This window comes from Athene noctua, chromosome 1, assembly GCF_965140245.1.
Source record: "Athene noctua chromosome 1, bAthNoc1.hap1.1, whole genome shotgun sequence".
NCBI lineage: Eukaryota > Metazoa > Chordata > Aves > Strigiformes > Strigidae > Athene > Athene noctua.
This window is the reverse complement of record NC_134037.1, coordinates 24,721,493-24,739,183: the sequence shown is the minus strand read 5'-3', so window position 1 is coordinate 24,739,183 and position 17,691 is coordinate 24,721,493. Positions and strand designations below refer to the sequence as shown.

The window sequence follows — 17,691 nt, the reverse complement described above, 5'->3', positions numbered from 1 at the left end:
GGCTCGTCAAACATTACTGTAAAAGTTCTAGTGGATTTTAGGAAATCTTTGTTCAGTAAAAGATATTGGACAGGTGAGAAAAACCCTAAAATGAGTTTTACTAAGACAACAGATTGAGGAAACATCTGTAGTAAAGTACTCCTTTATTCTGGTTTTCCTTAGATAATTTTAGAGTGGCCTGAGCAAGTGGTGATAAATGAAGTAAACATATTTCAAAGAAATTAAAGCCAAATCCGTCAACATTAATGACAGAAGCGATCCCACTGATATCTAATATCACTTGTGGGAGTAAGAACATCATGTTCAAGTATATTACTGCTCAGAGTGCTAGTGCACTGGGACCCACAGAGTATAAAATAAGTGCACTTCATTTATACTTTGCTGTTGAACATTTTCCTATCAAAGTTATGTACAGAAGTTTAGCATCAATTAAAAAATAAAAAAAAAAAAGTTTTGAAAGAGAAAACATTAGGATGCTAACTGACAAATGTTTAAGTTCTGTGTTTAAAGACTTTCTAAACACAAGCCACCTATTAGTTCTGCTTTTTCCACATTGACTGTCAAATCCTACTATGTTTTTTTCTAGGTAATGCACATGGTCTTAATCAAGTCATGTTTCTCATTTTTTTATTCTTACACTTTTTCAAGGATGATTCATTCCATATATTAAATAGCTATCTTAAAATAGAATGAACCTCTTTTTGGAAATGCTTATTTCTCTTACAATCATGTTGAAGTAGCTATTGGTTGCTGGGATGAATGTCAGTGATTGTTGGGATTCTAGAGGACTTTCTGCGAGAGAATGGACATGTGAGCAATCCTGTGTGAGAACAAGACTGATAAGAGCCTCAGTCAAGCAAGAATGTGATAAGGAAGTGACCCTGAATGAGGGGGGAGAAACTCGACGAGACAAACAACCCCCGGAAGGGGTTGGGACGGAAGAGGAAGTTCCACAGGGCAGGAAGCCTGGCAAGGGTGACGTGGCACCTTTTATCCAATCATAAGAAGGTTTAAAGCGCGGGCTAAGTTAACTGTCCAGTCTTGAGGACTTGTACTGCATGTTACTCACGTGTGCGGGAGAACATGATAAAAGGGCTTTCTTAGTTGTAATAAACGGGCATTGCTTGATCACATTGGTCGTGTGCGTGCTCAGCTCTCCTGCAAGTGATGGGCAAGTTTTCTATTTGTTCCTATCAAATTAATATGTCAGTAATGACCTCACTGCAGTCTAATTTGGAGGAATCTGTACAACTGTTAATATTGTTGTCTTTTCCTAGCATGTACAGCCCTTGAAGGTCCACAACATGGTTCCAGAAGCAGTGCTGGAATGCTGGGTGGACATGTACAATTAACTTTTATTAATGTTTATTAATGTGCATAAATCAGTTTTAGGAAGGCATGCTATGTGTGTGAGGATGCATGACAGTTAGATCAGAAAATCTAAAATAACTCCACTGCCTTCTTACTAACTATCTGAGTGATGGTTTGTTACAAAATGCTTATTGTTCTACATTCTACTATGAGAATGTAGTATGTTCTCATCACCTTCAGTTAGCACTTCTGTTAGAGTCCAGAATTATAAAGGAAGCACGTTAGTGCCTGCTCTTTTCAAAGCTGTCCTTTGGGGCCAAAACCTAAGCAAAGGAGAAAACAATTTGGTTTGAAAAGTCAAGATGAGAATGTATACAGTCCAAGTCTTGGATTCAAGGCATTCTTACTTAAATTGTATGTGTACACATTTACATGACAGAAACACATATTGATGCTGTTTGTCCTGTTTTCCTCCAGGCATGAATTTCTCTTTCGTTTACTACAATACAGTTGAACAGGAACAAACCAGTACTCTATGCTTCCTGAATTGTTTCTTTCACTGATTTAATCTCAAATTATGAATTCTTCAGAGTAGGGATTATTTTTCTATTATGTCTACTCCCTACACTCCAGTACAATGGGTGCTTGAACTTTGCTTCACATTCCCAGCCAACACTTGAAAGCAGAATGCTCTTAATGAATCTCTAAACTCCATTAAAAATTGAATTGTGGACAGTGTAAAATTATTTAGCAATTTTGCTATGGATAAATTAATCAGAATTCATGTATTTCTCAAAATATGCTAATAAATAGCAAAACATGCTGATAACTTGGAAATTACTAAAGGGGTACAAATGCCAATATGATACACTCTTTACTCATCAGCAGAAGAATCTTTTTTGAAACTATATTGATTCTGGGCTGACTGCTTTACCATTACCTAAGCTATGTCCCAGACTACTCCCAACTGTGTCCTGCAATGCCATCACCCTGGGAGCACTGCAGGACACCACTGAGCATCTGGAAAGTGTTATGAGTCTGAGGAATGTCTTCACAGTGAGGTATTAATAGGTGAAAAGGCAGGGTACTGTGATTAAAATGTAGCTAAGAGCTAGAAACAGATATTTAAACCCTAGGTCCTTTTCAGATTCTTAGTCTTGAAAGACAAACACATGAATCAATTGTGAATTGCTGAGAACAGACACCTCTATGTAATTCAGTTTGTTTCCTTTTTAAGGAAGTAAATGCATCAGCAGTCTTTTGTTAAGAAGTATTTTCACTGATATACAATTTAGTTATGCACTGCAAAAATTAAATAGAGGCATAAGACACGAATAATACAATAACACAACACTGATAATAGAGGTGCAAAGCAAAAGGCAAGTCCTATTTTACTGCACAGAAGCCTGTAAAACCTGAATATGTGTGTTAGAGTCAAAATCTGAGATCAAAAATCTATCATTTTTAATGGAAACTAAGTTCTAGCCATCTATTGGAATGCCTGGCATGCAGAAGACACTTTTGTCACTAGTGCAAAGAAAAATATGTTACTGACTGTTAAATTTCAATGCAAATAGCTGTGCTAAAACTAAGAAAAACTTATTCTAAAATCACCTGCTTAAACCAACTCACAAATATGTAACCACATCAAATCAAATATTCATTTTCTGCCTCAACTGATGAGATTGCAAGAACAACCTTCACTGAGGGAAATAACCTGATATATCATTGAGCCAGTGCATTGAAAATCTGTATATAGTTAAAAAGATTTTTCACACACTTTATTCAAAATAGCATGCTTCGTTTTCATTCACTGTATGTGCTTCTGCAGTTCACTGCAGAGATGTGTATTAAGGGCAAGTGATTATTTATTCTACTGCACATCGACTACATCATAAATTCCAAAGTGCAAAATTTTCTTTGATTATTTGAGGTGGAAGTGTAAAGACAAATTTTTGGTGTAGTTGCTCAGGAAATACCTGAAAGAAAAGTTTCTGTACTAATTACATGGCTATTTAAGGATAACATCCGATGTATACTCATCGCTGACAATTTGATTGTTAATTATTCTAGCAATTTTCCACATGATTTTGTACATAAAATGTTTCCTGTGTTTACTAAGGTAGTACTTACTCTTCCATTTATCATAGTTGCACTTGTTTAAATTTGAACAGACTGCTTTCCTACAGGAGAACTGTAACAATGGATTTGCATTTTATTATATTCTCATGCACTCACTGTTCTTAATTCCTCATTTCCACCTTTTTTTTCTTTTTTTTTTTTTTTTCATTTCAGAGAAGGAGAATATATGAAGTGCATTTCTGGGAGTACATGGAAATGTTCATTCTGTTGCTGATGATCAGGAATTCTGGAGGTTAGAAGTACTCCATTTCTGAAGACAAGGCATGAGACCCCAAAATTTTCAGATTTCTCATTTCCTAATCTCCATCTTTTCCTTTGACTCTCCTCTAAATATCTTCCTCCTGCGTCACAGCATCTGTGTTCTTTCTATGACTTGTCTATTCCACAGAAGCTGCCACTAAGAGATGAGAAGGGTTATTTTACTCTGGTAGTGGGAAAGCATGTGAGAATATCCCACCTTGGAGAGGTGGTCTTCCTCTATATGGTCTTCCTCCTTCCTAATAGCATCACTATTTCTACCTTTAATTTTAAGAAAGTTCTCTAGAGTTGCAGGAATGAATACAGCTGAATGCTAGTCTGAGGGAAATGTCTCAGTTTTCTAACCATGTAATACCTTCTTTTGCAGTTCCAATACTGATTCAGAGGTGGAAGCGTGGTTGCCTTAGGGCCTCGCCGGGCTGAAAACATCTTTTCTTCTGTTGCACAGTATGAAGACAGACTAGGATGACAGTTTCTAGCGATGATTTTATCAGTGTTTGAATTTCAAGGAAATCTGACCTTCTCATACATTTTGAGGTTAAGAGTCCATGAGGGTCTGTTATGTCAGGCAAGATCTATGAGGCAACAATCTGAAAAGCAATGTCTGCTTTTATTAATGAGATTTGAATGACATTGGGGCCTTTTCCTATAGCCTAGCGATTATAGAGTGTTTCATTATCTCTAAGTTCTCATCACAGACAAGATGCGGTGAGGTGGGAGTTCATCTGAGCCACAAATTATACAATAAAAAAGTATTTCCAGGCAAAACAAAGTCAACCTGTCCTATCCTCAGCTACATGTGTTACTTCTCCAGCACAAAACACACTTTCTGTATCGACATAGCAGACATATATGTACAGCCCAATATTTCAAAGGTAGAACATAGCTATAGAAATCCAGGAATCAGGGCAAAAAATAAATTATGGTAGGCCTCAGACAGTACACAGGGGGGTTTGTCATCTGCTTCTCTCAATTTTTACAAATACCCATTTTTTTCACTGTTTTTTAATTGATTTCTTAAATGTTGATAAAACCCAAAGGGAAAATGTATGTAAAATTGCCATTATTATTTGAATATTTTCTGACACACACCTGAAAGTTTGAAGTACATACCCAAAGGTATACTTTATATTTTAGATTTCTCTGTCATTTATATTGTAGGAATACTTATTGTATGTATTTATGTTATTCATACAGTATCTATATGTGCTTCATATTCTATAATGTATTTAGCCTCCAGAAATTCTGGTGGCAGGGAAGTGGAATTAGTATTATTTTAGGTATAGAAGTAGTAGTAGCATCAGCTAAAGTGATAGTAGTAATAGCAGTACTGTATTAGTAGTAGAGTACAGTAGGAGTATTTTTAATACATTGTATAGTATAATAGTACTAGTATTTATATGTAGCTGGGCAGACATATAGTAAAGACTAGAATTCTGTAAATACTGAGGTAACTAGTTGTCTAAAGGGTTTTTCAAATTGAAAATTATTTCAGCTTTTGAGTATTTTCCTATTTCCATCTTTATATAATTTTATTGTTCCCACATGTTGAAAAGACTTTCTTTACATTGCATTCAAATGTTTGGAACAGCTCTAGCAGATGCATAACTATTGATCCAAATTCCAGTTGAAAAAGGCAAACTCAGCAGAAAATATTGCAGGTTGTGCAGCTCTTAGCAAATTATTCAAATTTCTTAACTTAAGCCCATAATGTTGATTAGATGCTGACTGTATGCAGCCATGACACTCAAATGCAGTACAGAATTTTCTTTACCTAGGTTAAAACCTTGAGCTGGTGAAGTCTCCAGGGTCTCTAACTATATTCTTGTTCACATTAAAGATGTAATGTAAATTCTTTTCAGGCAATGCCCACTCTATTTGTTGCTAGTTTTATGACCTCATTACATTAAAATAATCTTTGTCCTACTGTTAAGGGACAAGAGGGATAACAGACCTATAGAGACATGACAGTCCATACACCTGGATATCTGTGGTGAAGTACAACAAAAAGAAAATTCTTCCACAGCTCAGAAAGACTGTCTGATTCTCACTGTGTCCTTGTGCTTCTTAATTGAAATGATGAAGTAATATAATAATTCACCTGAATACATTCTCTCATCAGTGAATTTAAGAATCTTTTAGAATTATTAGTTAATGAAACCTTATAATACCTGAAATGGTAAGGTTTTGTAAGGGGACACAAGAAGTAGAAATGTCACATTAAAATATAGTTTATACAAGGTATTTTGTTAGATTTTAAATGCACAGTTTACAAGAAATATTTGTTTTATGTCATGTCATCATATATTATGGGTTATTTTCCTGTTATGCATACAGTAATATTTTATTAATAATAATAACTATATAAAAATGCTTTATTTCAGAATAAATTTAGAAGTGGATGAGAGCTGAAATATATAGAATCCTTCAAATATCCACCACTAAGCAAAACCATGATTTTCTGCAGCTGACTACACTCTTAGGAGCCATAATAGGAAGTAGATAGATTAGATAAAAGACACTTCTGTTTTAAGATTGTCCCACACCTGCGAATCAGCATTATCTAGTGTTTACTGGATGATTTATGAGATAAGAAGTTGTGCCCTCCAGGATCTCTTTACCCGGTTACATGCCTGTTAGAAGACCAGGCAGGGAAGTATTACAGTGTCCCTACATTTCTAGATTAGGATAGGGGTTAGTTCAAGAATAGTTATGGTGGTGCTTAGGGTAGTTATGGTGCCTCATCTGAGTCCTTATCTCTTAAATTGCTGTATTATTGTTATCATCATAAGTGCCACTAACTGCCATTACTGATTTGCACTGAGATAAAGCACACCTCCAAATAATATTGCTTAAGCAATTGTCAACCTTCTCTTTAATTAGTTTTATATATTTCTCAAAATATCCTAGGCTTTCAGAACTTCTTAAGCATGTAGGCTGTACTTCAGCCTGTTAGAAAAGAGACCTCAGAAACATTTTTTCATACAGTTTTTTTTCTTATTGGTTCAGATTGAAAGAAAAAAAGAAAAGGCCAGGTTTTACTTAACTGTGATGAAGAAGCTTTGAGGACATTATGTAGAGCCTTCATTCCCCAATACTTTATGGGCATTTAAGAGTGACTAAGAGGGAAAATGTTGGTGAAAGTCAAAACAAGAACATGGTTATAGATGGAGACTTTGGCACTGAAAGCAAAATTCTCAGCGCCTGGAAAGAAAGGCCTCTCTTCTCAATGGAAGCAGTCCTGTACTGAATGGAGGCAGAACATTTCCCAAAATGGTGTAAAACAGTTACATGCTATTCCTATCTTGTGCCAAAGGTTGACACGAGCCTGGGGGAAGGAATAAAATGGAGCTCCTGTTCAGACAGCCACCAGCTTCCCAGTCTTCAGTAACATGGGCTAGCAGCCTGCCTGGTCTACACGTATCAGCAGAGTTGTACCTTCTATATAGTGAGCTGCTGCATACTTGCTAAGGGACTTTTACAAAGCTCAGTTCAGCTCAGAATGAATATTGATAAATGACTGAAGGAAATGGTCATCTGCCAAAATCAAGCATCTACATGCTTGATTTTCCAGATGTCTGTGACATGTAAGTGTGTAGCTTTTTTCTTTAAATATTAGGCCACTAAGTAGGTGGAAATTTATTTTTTTTTTTCCAATTGAAGTGATTGTTGAAGTGAGTTCCCAAATAAGTAGCTTTTCTACTAACTGTTGCTCAGTGCAGTGGAATGGAAATGGTGTTTAAGGGGAATATTTTTCACAGAATACTCCAAGTCATTCTGTTCTGACAGCAAGAGCAGGTAGCGATTTGAGTGAAGTTGTTTCAGACTTCAGGCTTTGAAGTGTATGAGAAAATACCTTATTTGAGTCTTATCACCGTCTATTCATCTCTCTGAGCTGTTTTTTTCAGATACTGTGAACTCAGTTTGTTCTTCTTCAGTGAACTGTGTTAAACTCTACAAGTTTACTGTGATAGTATATTTATAGATATAGGTTTCATTTTAACCCTAATCTACTAAGATATTTGTTTTACACCAGGGAACCATGATCATGGAACAAGGTACTAACAAAACTTAAATCTTCTAACTAGTTCTTCTTTCTCTTGGAAGAAGGTACTGAATTGAATGCTTCTTGTCTCTGATTATACAAATTCTATATTCATAATTCACTGAGTTTTACTCATTATCCCAGTAACTATTGTTTGAATGTGAAAAGAAAAAAAAAAGATCGATCAAGATTACTTTTGTAGTCACACTCAGGGTCTGGTAATTGTTTTGTAAGGTTGATTTGCATAATTTAACACTACTAATGAAATTTTTTTTAACTGTGCTTTTTAAGTTCTGATCAATGTAATACAAAGTTTCTATTTCATCCATATAATATGATCAATGAAAATGATGATGACATTTTCATCTTAAGAAGAAAAATATTTTCAGGTCGCTCAGAGTCCCCATGATTAGTAAGTAGTCTTACCAATTTAAAAAGATCAAAAATTCCCATTAGATGAGTGAAAACACCAAACTGTTAATATAAATAAGATCTTCTTTAAAAGATTATACTGTAATAGTCATGTATCTATAGCATTTGAACTTTGTGTTAATCTGCAAAGCATGTGGCAATGACTTATACTCACATTCACACTTGCACTGAAAGGTAAAGTTTGGCCCTCAACATCCTTCCCACTAAACTCCCCCATTTCCTACCACCCCCTCCTACAATCTGCTCAGCAACAAAAGCTTCCTCTATTTCCAAAACATGTCCATTTCCATACCTCTGGCATCACTCTGATTACAAATTCTGAATTGTCAACAGAATTTATCATTTCAGCAGTTTAGTTTTCCCTTTCCTCTCCCAGCTTTCCCACCTTTCATGACTCTGCACCACTTTCCTCCTGTTCTCCCAAGCCCACACGATACAGTTTCAGCAGCAACCTGTCCTCCCTAGAGCCAGTCTGCCAGACAGACAGACAACAAAAAGAAAGACCTGACGGCAGCCTTTGCTTCTCTCAACACAACAGCAAAATATAAAGCTAGTTTGGACTTGTAGACATCTTGTTCTCCTGTCCATAGTATACCATCAAAAAGGTATATCTACTTTCAGCCCTCTTCTTTTCGGCAGCTTTTATCTGCAAATATAGGCAAGTAGGGAGGGAGCCAGACAAATGGGTTAATATCTCTTCAGCTGGCAGAGACCTGTGCCCGTGGTGCCAGACAGGACACCTGCTTAGGCAGGAGTGAATATGTCTGGCAATTCTGAGTTCTGACTTCTTTTTTACTCACTCAGGTCTTTCTAGAATCCCAGAGCATTCTACATTATGAAAAAAGTTAGCTAAGTAGGATAAGCACTAAATCATAGATCAAATTTGTCAAGTTCAGTTCTATTTAGATGAGTAAGTAAGCATCAAATGTGGATCACAATATATAATAAATGGTAAAAGTAAAGCAAACACTTTAAATCTCCACAATTCATTCAGCAGAAGAATTAAGGACTCATTAATGGCAGTGAGTCACTTTTTAATAAAATCTATCAACAGAACATGAAAAAAGCCTCTGTGGTTGTCATGGTATCTAATATAAAATACATGGTAAGATAAATGGCTGATGTTTAATTAATAGATCCCACTCTGTAAAGGCAGATACTTGGGCTCGAAAGCCATGTAGCATACACAGCAAATTGTCTGGATCCAGGGCTTTGCTACTGGAATTATAATTAGCCTGTCTGCAACTACATCTGTAGAATGATTTCTTGTCAGAGCATGAAGAGATTCTGTTGTGGCAGCAAATAAATTTCATAAATAACAGTAAGAATGACAGTCACAATATAGAAATCTCTTTATATATAAAAAAAAAAATCAAAACAGATGCTAATCCTTAAGAAGGGTCTTAAAATATAAAATGCATAACAGCTCAAAAAGTAAAAACCATAACTGTGAGACAGATATTTGCTTGAGCAGGAAAAAGTATCAGGCTCTTCTAGAAGTCTAGTGGAAATTTTTTCCTTACTCACCTAGAATACAGTTGTCTCTATGACAAGCAGCAAAGAAGCCCATTAGTAACTGGGAAGCTGTTCCTATTTATTATTTTTCCATTCTTTTAGTTGGTACTCCTGAGAATCTTGCACAGAACTCTTGCTTTAAGGGGTGGGAAAGTTTATATGTTGGTGTCTCAATAAGTTCTTTTATTCCATTTTGGTGATAGTTTCTGATGACCCAGATGGGATCTCGCTGAGAAAGACTGGAGGAGTCAGGGACCAGATCGGTTCTGGCCGGCACCAAGGATTTCTCTGGGATACCCATCAATCCCTGATCCATAAGGCTTTTGCGACATTCCCTGGAATTGGTAAGACACTTCTTATTTGGTTTGGTTTGGGAAGTCTGCCTGTCAGATGTGGTGAAAGCTGCTCAGGGTTGGACAAAGGGTACCTCTTTGCACTGGGAGCCTAGGCGTCTGCCTGTAAGACCTAAGTGAAAGCTACTGCAGGGTTGGAAAAATTTGGGTATTGGAATACCTGCCTGTAAGACATAAACAAAAGCTATTGAAGGGTTGGACAAATATTGAAAAAAACTATATGCTATAGGGTTTTGCTGGTATTTGTATTTTGGAGAAAAAAAATAGGAAAAAAAAAAAGTACATATAAAAATTGGTGGTGTTTGCATGAGTTTGAGACATACAAATGAGTACGAAGTGAATGCAGAGCTCAGTTCCGTGGTTCTGTTATCCTGTGAGGGTACAGCTGGAGAATAATGAAGCGAAAGATTTGAGTGGTTGTGTGTGTATGGATTATAAAATATTTTGAAATTACATCCAAACTAACATATTTGCTAAAGAGTAAGAGTGTTGGTAACTTGGCTTCTGATTAAAAAGTACCAAAAACTTCCCCATTAGGATGTCTGTTAGAGCATTGGGGAGAAATACATGATAACTTACATAAAAACCAAATGATAAGAGTATTGGGATCATTGGAGGCCTTTGTATATTTTGGAAGATCAGGAAAAATGGCCTACCAATGGAATTTTGAGTTATAATACCATATTACAGTTAATGTTGTTTTGTAGAAGGAAAGAAAAATAGAATGAAGTTCCATATGTAGTTTTGTTCTTTTATTTGAGACAATGAACTGATGGGCAGAAAGAATGTAAGCTGATTAATAGAGATAACTTAGTAATGGCTTTGACTTCTGAAAACAAGAAAATAAAGAAATGTTACTCTGCGTGTGACATTGGGAAAAGATGCATAAAATATGTAGCTCCCAAAGAGGATGAAGTAGGACTGGAATTAGATATAACCCCTCTACAAAGACAACAAGAGACATCAGAGGCAGGGATATGGATATAGAAGAAATCAAGCAATAGAGGTGCCAGAGCCAGAAAATAGTGAAATAGAAGATGATGATGAGGGACCTGCTGAAGTTGTAATTCATACTCCTATATCTAGGCGAACTAGACATAAGGCACAGGTGATAGCCCCTCTGAAACAATGAGTTGATAATGATGGACCAGTATATGTAAAAGTGCCTTTTTCAGCTATGGATTTGATGGCTTGGAAACAGGCTACGGGGACATATAGGGAAGATCCTGAGAGACTAGGTAGAATAGTGGATGTGATCATTAGAACACAGAACCCAGACTGGAATGATTTGCAAATTATATTGGATAACTTATTGGACAGGACAGAGAAACAAAAGGTATTGAGGACTGGTAAGGCACAGGCAGAAGTGCCAGTGATGAGTGGGACAGCTGATGGAACTTTAGAGCAAAATTGTCCTTCTGGAGATCCACAGTGGAATCCAAACCATGTGAAGCATAGAGAGAGATTAAATCAGTATCAGAAATGGGTTTTGTATGGGGTAAAACATGAAATACATAAGTCTGTGAATTGGTCTAAGGTTTAAGAGGTAAAACAGGATAAGAAGGAATCTCCCTCTGCATTTCTGGAAAGACTGAAGGAAGATGCCAGAAAATATAATGACTTGAGAGTGGAAACTGAGGCAGCTCAGATGCAACTGGCCTTGAATCTTTATGGGGCGGTCTGCACCAGATATAAGGAAGAAGTTCCAGAAACTAGAGGAAGAAGATTCAAGAAACCTCAGCAAAATGTTGGAGGCTGCATGGAAAGTTTATAACAATCAAGAGAAAGAGGAGAAGAAAAACAGAGAAAATAGATTACTGGCTGTAATTACAGGAGCACAGGTGAAGGGTTGAAGACGTGGGAGAGGACGGGGAGCTACCGGGAGAGAAGGATTTGTAAATTCTGGGAACCAAAATTTTAAGGCACCCCTAGGAATAAATCAGTGTGCTTATTGTAGAAAAGAAGGGTATTGGAAACAAGAATGTCCAAAGATGAGGGGTGGTCAGCAAGAGACAGCAAGACTAATGATCCTAGATGAATGAAGGGATCCAGAAGGGAACCCAGTTGAACCTCTGGTTGTAATTAAGTTGTGAGAAAAAGAGGTTATATTTTCAGTAGATACAGGAGCAACATTTTCAGTACTGAATACCTGTAAAGGGAAATTGGGAACGTAAAAAGCAAACATACGGGGAGCAACAGGGAAAGAAGAAAACAGGCCATTTCTACGACCCTTAGATTTAAAATTTGGAAACAAAATAATTACACATGAATTCTTGTATGTACCAGAATGTCCGATAACCTTGTTAGAAAGGGATTTGTTGTCCAAATTAAATGCACAAATAGTTTTTGTGAAAGGGGAACTTTTCCTAAAAATACCTGAGTCAAAGACAGGAGAAATCCTGATGATACAAGAAAGAGTAAAAGAACAAGAAGTTCCACAGGAAGTAGATCTAGCACTAATCCCTACAGTATGGGAAACTGATAAACCTGGCAAATCAAAATTAACACCACCTGTGAAAATACAACTGAAGGAGGGTGCAAGAGCAGTAAGGATTAAACAGTACCAAATTAAAACAGAAGTTAGACAGGAAACTGAGAAATTGCTTGACAAATTTTTGGAGTATAAAATTCTTGAGGAATGTGAATCTGAATATAATACTCCAATTTTACTGGTTAGGAAACCATAAGGTGAATATAGGTTAGTACAAGATTTAAGAACAGTGCATCAGATAGTTAAGGATATTTATCTTGTAGTGGCAAATACATATACATTGTTGGCAGCATTAAAAGAATCCTATCAGTGGTTTACAGTGCTTGATTTGAAAGATGCTTTCTTTTGTATACCTCTGGAGAAGGAAAGCAGAAAACTGTTTGCCTTTGAGTAGGAAAATCCACAAACTGGATGAAAAATGCAATTGACATGGACTAGACAACCCCAAGGATTTAAAAATAGTGCAATAATTTTTTGGAAATCAGTTGGCAAAGGAACCTGAAGTATAGAAACGGGATGATTCACAGCCAAAGCCTGGACACTTACTTTTGCAATATGTGGATGACATACTGATTGCTACAGAAGAAAGATCCCCCTGCATAAAGGTAACAATAGAACCTTTACATTTTCTTGGACTATATGGGTACTAAGTATCCAGAAATAAAGCCCAAATAGCAAACTAAACTGTAATATATCTGGGGTTTGACATTTCAAAAGGACAGCAGCAACTGGGAACAGACCATAAGGAAGCCATTTGTACTGGAGCCAAAAAATGTTCATGAACTAACGGCCTTTTTGTGAATGGCTGGGTGGTATCACCTTTGGATAATGAATTACAGTCTAATAGCTAAGCCATTGTATGAAGCTCAAACGAACTTTCCCTTCATATGGGGTCCACACCAGCAGCAGGCCTTTAAAGATTTAAAACAAGCTCTAATGTCTGCACCTGCGCTGGGACTTCCAGATTTAACCAAAGATTTTCAATTGCCTGTTCATGAAAGACAACGTCTTGCACTGGATGTGCTGAACCAGAGAACGGGAAGTTGGAAGAGGCCAGCTGGATACTTTTCCAAACAGTTGGACACTGTGAGTAAAGGATGGCCTACTTGCCTTTGAGCAGTTGCTGCTACAGTAATGCTTATTCAAGAGGCCCAGAAATTGACTTTGGGAAGAACAATAATAGTATACGTCCCACATGGGGTGATAACTGCTTTAGAACAAAAGGGGGGATCATTGGCAGAATGATGAAGTACCGGGTGGTCCTGACTGAACAAGATGATTCAGCAGATAGGGCTGCCAGAAGAGCAGTGAAAGAAATAACGTTACAAGTGGCATTGATTCCAACCAAGACAGGAATTCTCCCAAGGGAGAAACCTGAATATTCAGAAGAAGATGATAAATTGGGGCAATTAATGAATGCTAGGAAAAATTTAGCTGGGTGGTGGGTGACATCCAAGGGACAAGTAGTGGTACCGCCTCTTTTGATGAGAGAGATAATTCAGACAAAACATCAAGAATGTGTCTGGGGCGTAGAGGCCTTAATAACACTTTTAAAAAGACAAGTCATATCAGTCAAAATGATAACTGCAAAATGTGATGTGTGTTTGAAAAATAATCCAGTAATAAAGAAAAGGGTCCAAATGGGTGAGCTCAAATCTGGAACGGAACCAGGAGACTATTGGCAAGTAGACTTTGCAGAGTTACCAGACAAAATGGGTATCAATACCTTCTCGTGAGGGTTGATACTTTTACAGGATAGCCAGAAGCCTTTCCCTGTCATCCCAGTCAAGCAAAGGAAGTGGTGAAATGGTTATTGTGAGAAATAATCCCAAGATTTGGAGTGCCTATTGGGATCTCTTCAGATAGAGGCCCACACTTTGTTGTTGATGTAGTGCAAAGTGTTTGTAAAATTCTGGGAATTACTTGGGATTTACATACACCATGGAGGCCACAATCCATTGGAAAGGTAGAAAGAATGAATCAGACTCTAAAAAGGCAAATATCAAAATATGTCAAGAAATTAATTTAAAATGGCCTCAGGCACTTCCACTGGCATTGTTGCGAATCAGGGTACAAAGAGTGGCATATCAGTTAATCCTTATGAATCCATATGGGAAACCATATGAATCTCCAGAACCAAATCCAAATATGCATGTAAAAGGAAAACAAGATGTGTATAAATATTTACTTTCCTTAGGAAAAACCCTGACTGCAATCTGGAATGCAGTAGTGTGGAATACACCTCTATCCCTGTAAAATCCAGTGCATGACCTTCAACCTGGAGACTACAGCTGTGTGAAGATATGGACTTCCGAACCCTTGCAAGAACGCTGGAAAGGACCCTTTCAGATACTGACGACTACCTTCACAGCTATCAACACTGCAGAATCAGATGTGTGGATACATTATACTAGAGGAAAGAAGGTGCCCCCTTCCTGGAAGGTTGTCAGTAGAGATCCAGAAACTTCCAAACTGTTGTGGTTTAACCCCTGCCGGGACCAGAGAGCACGTTGCTGTTGCCCCTCCCCCACCCTCAGCCGGTCGGGCTGGCAGTGAGGCACAAACCCGGGCTAAAATAAGAAGAAATTTAATACAACAGTGTTCAGTATATTGCTAAAACTCCTTAGTGTTTTACTTGGGATGGGACAGTTTTTGCAGCCTTACCATCAATAAACAATAAAGGAAGCACACTGAGAGAAAAGGAAAATGTAGTGTCTGGGTGGAAATGTGAGAAGGTATATGACTGCAGCAGTGCAGACCTAATAATTCAGAGGATTCCTCCTTTGGCTGCTGCCTTAAAATATGGGTGGTTTTGCCAAGGTCATAAAACAGTCTTAATTTGACCAAAACCTACATACCCATGAAAGGAACATTATTTAGCTGTAGAAGATCTGCAATTCAGAGTCCAGGACATTTGTTTTGGGCAATGAGTGACGGAACCTGAACAACACATCTGCCCTTGGTGGAAAAGTAAAACAGATCACTTTAGGTATGCCAACATTGTGCCCAATTTGGAAGAAATCTCCTTTTAAAGTATACTTAGAAAATTTAAAATTAGAGCAGGTTAAAAGATCAGAGACAGGTGAAATATGGAATGAAACCTCGACGGGAATAAGAATTGGTTGGGCATTAGAATCCCTTTTGAATCCCATAGCATCATATAGAAACAGGGAGTGGCTGTATTGACTAACAGGACAGGTAGAAAAACTGGTTAATGTTACAAGGAAAGCATTCAAGAATTAAATCTTCAATTGTAGGCAACCTCTAGGATGACTTTGCAAAACAGAATGGCACTAGACATGCTCTTGCCTAAAGAGCATGGAGTTTGTGGATACCTCAAAAATAGAGTAGACCACTGCTGCATACATATCCCAAATGTGACACAAGATGTAGAACATGACCTAGAATTACTAGGAAAAATTGAAGAAGATACTGAAAATGTTCGAGAATATATGTCAGAAGATTGGAAAGACAAAATTTTTAGTGTATTGGGTTGGAATTTAAGTTCATGGATAAGATCATTAATTGGCACCTTATTTATCTTGCTGGTTGTTTTCCTAATTATAATGTTGATTTATTCCTGCTTGAAGAAACAAATTACCAACAAAATTGCATTCAATCACATGATCATAAGAGTAATCCCAAGACTCCCACCAGCATACAGTGAAATAGGAACGTAATAGATTTTGATATGAAAGTATTGAAATTATTTTCAAAATTTTCAAAGGGGGGAAATTTTACTGATTTGTTATTAATTTGAGTTGATTTTAATGATTTTTGATGATTTGGATTGAAATAAGGAATTATTTAGAGTAACTATATAACCAGTTATATATACTGTTACAAAGTTCATTTAAAGTCCCAGGCTGAGGCCAACTTGACTAGTGATAATTATTAACCAGATTTCTATACAAAGAATAAGACTTGTGATGAGGTACCATTGTTAGACTATCCAGTGAGGATGATTTATTGCCCTGTAGACCAGGTACTGTAAAAGTTACATTGTGAAAGGTCCTCGAAGCAAGTTAAAATTACAATGTGAGCCAAAAATCCTTGGGTCAAGGGCATTGGAGGGTCTTTCTTTTACATCAGTATTCTGTGGTGGTCACAAAAGTAGCCCCCCAACTCATTTCAGGACTCAAGTGCACATGACTGGAAAGAAGTGGGAAGAAGAAAATTAGTTATGGAGTTAACATGTTTATGTATGAGAACTTGATTAATATGTATCACTGTATCCTATATAATCAACATGCTACATGAGTGTGCATTGGTGAGACTACTCCCGTATACACCCAACTGTTAATAAAGGAGTGTCTGCTTATCTACATCACATTGGTGTCAATAAGTTCTTTTATGCCGTTTTGGTGACACTGTTGCCTATTTTATTTGACTCTTCACTGCAATTGTAAATATTCCTTTCCATTACCTGAATTACATAGCACTCATAAAGGAAACTATTATAGTCACACACTGCTTTGCAGGGTGAATGATTACATCCTGGCACAAAGTAGGTATTCCTGGGTCTTTTTAAATGTAATCAGACACCGGTATCTTACAGGAATGGAGAGTATCTCAGATTGCCAATACAAGGGGCCACTCCTTTTTTGTCTGCCAAATGCCTCAGGCATGCTTAAGGATAAATGTATATTTAAACAGGTTTGGTTAGAAGTGATGTAACAGGACTAAAATTTGACTAAAGCCAACCTCCTGATTTAATTTTTGTGTAAGTAAACAATGAAAAGTTAAATATTTCCACCTATAAGGGCAATGTTTCATTAGAACTCTAAATAAATACTAAAAGACCAGTTTGTTAAGCAGGAAAAGATCAGAATCAGTAGTAATTTATATCAAAATAGAGAACTTGAAAGGGAATCTATTACTTGATCTTTACTTCACTGAAGTGTGGATTATTTTCTGTGTTGGATTTTATTTTAAATTTAACCTGTGTATCTCAGTTTAGAAACATTCCAGAGGATTCGTGTTGTCTCTCCAGAAAGTCTGTCCAGGACCAAGACTGCAGCCGTAGGACTAGAGAGATGCATTGCCTTGCTCTCTGCTCTGTTTTTCTGACCAATGTTTTCTTCTCTCTGTGCACTGGAATGGGGCATCAGGCTTGACAGAATACAAGCAATAGGAATAAAAAC

At 37.1% G+C, this 17,691-nt stretch overlaps 1 long non-coding RNA gene across 2 annotated transcripts in view; it reads left to right on the top strand.

Moving 5' to 3' along the window:
* LOC141968019 (uncharacterized) overlaps positions 1–17,409 on the top strand; it is a 68,437-nt gene extending 51,028 nt beyond the window's left edge. Inside the window, exons 3-5 of one of the 2 annotated variants that reach the window (XR_012634798.1) lie at positions 3,607–3,685; positions 9,907–10,047; positions 14,745–17,409. This is a non-coding gene — a long non-coding RNA (uncharacterized LOC141968019). Of the gene's footprint in view, positions 1–3,606; positions 3,715–9,906; positions 10,048–14,744 lie in introns of both variants that reach the window. The other variant, XR_012634797.1, reaches the window with a different exon arrangement.
* Positions 17,410–17,691: the final 282 nt, after the last annotated feature.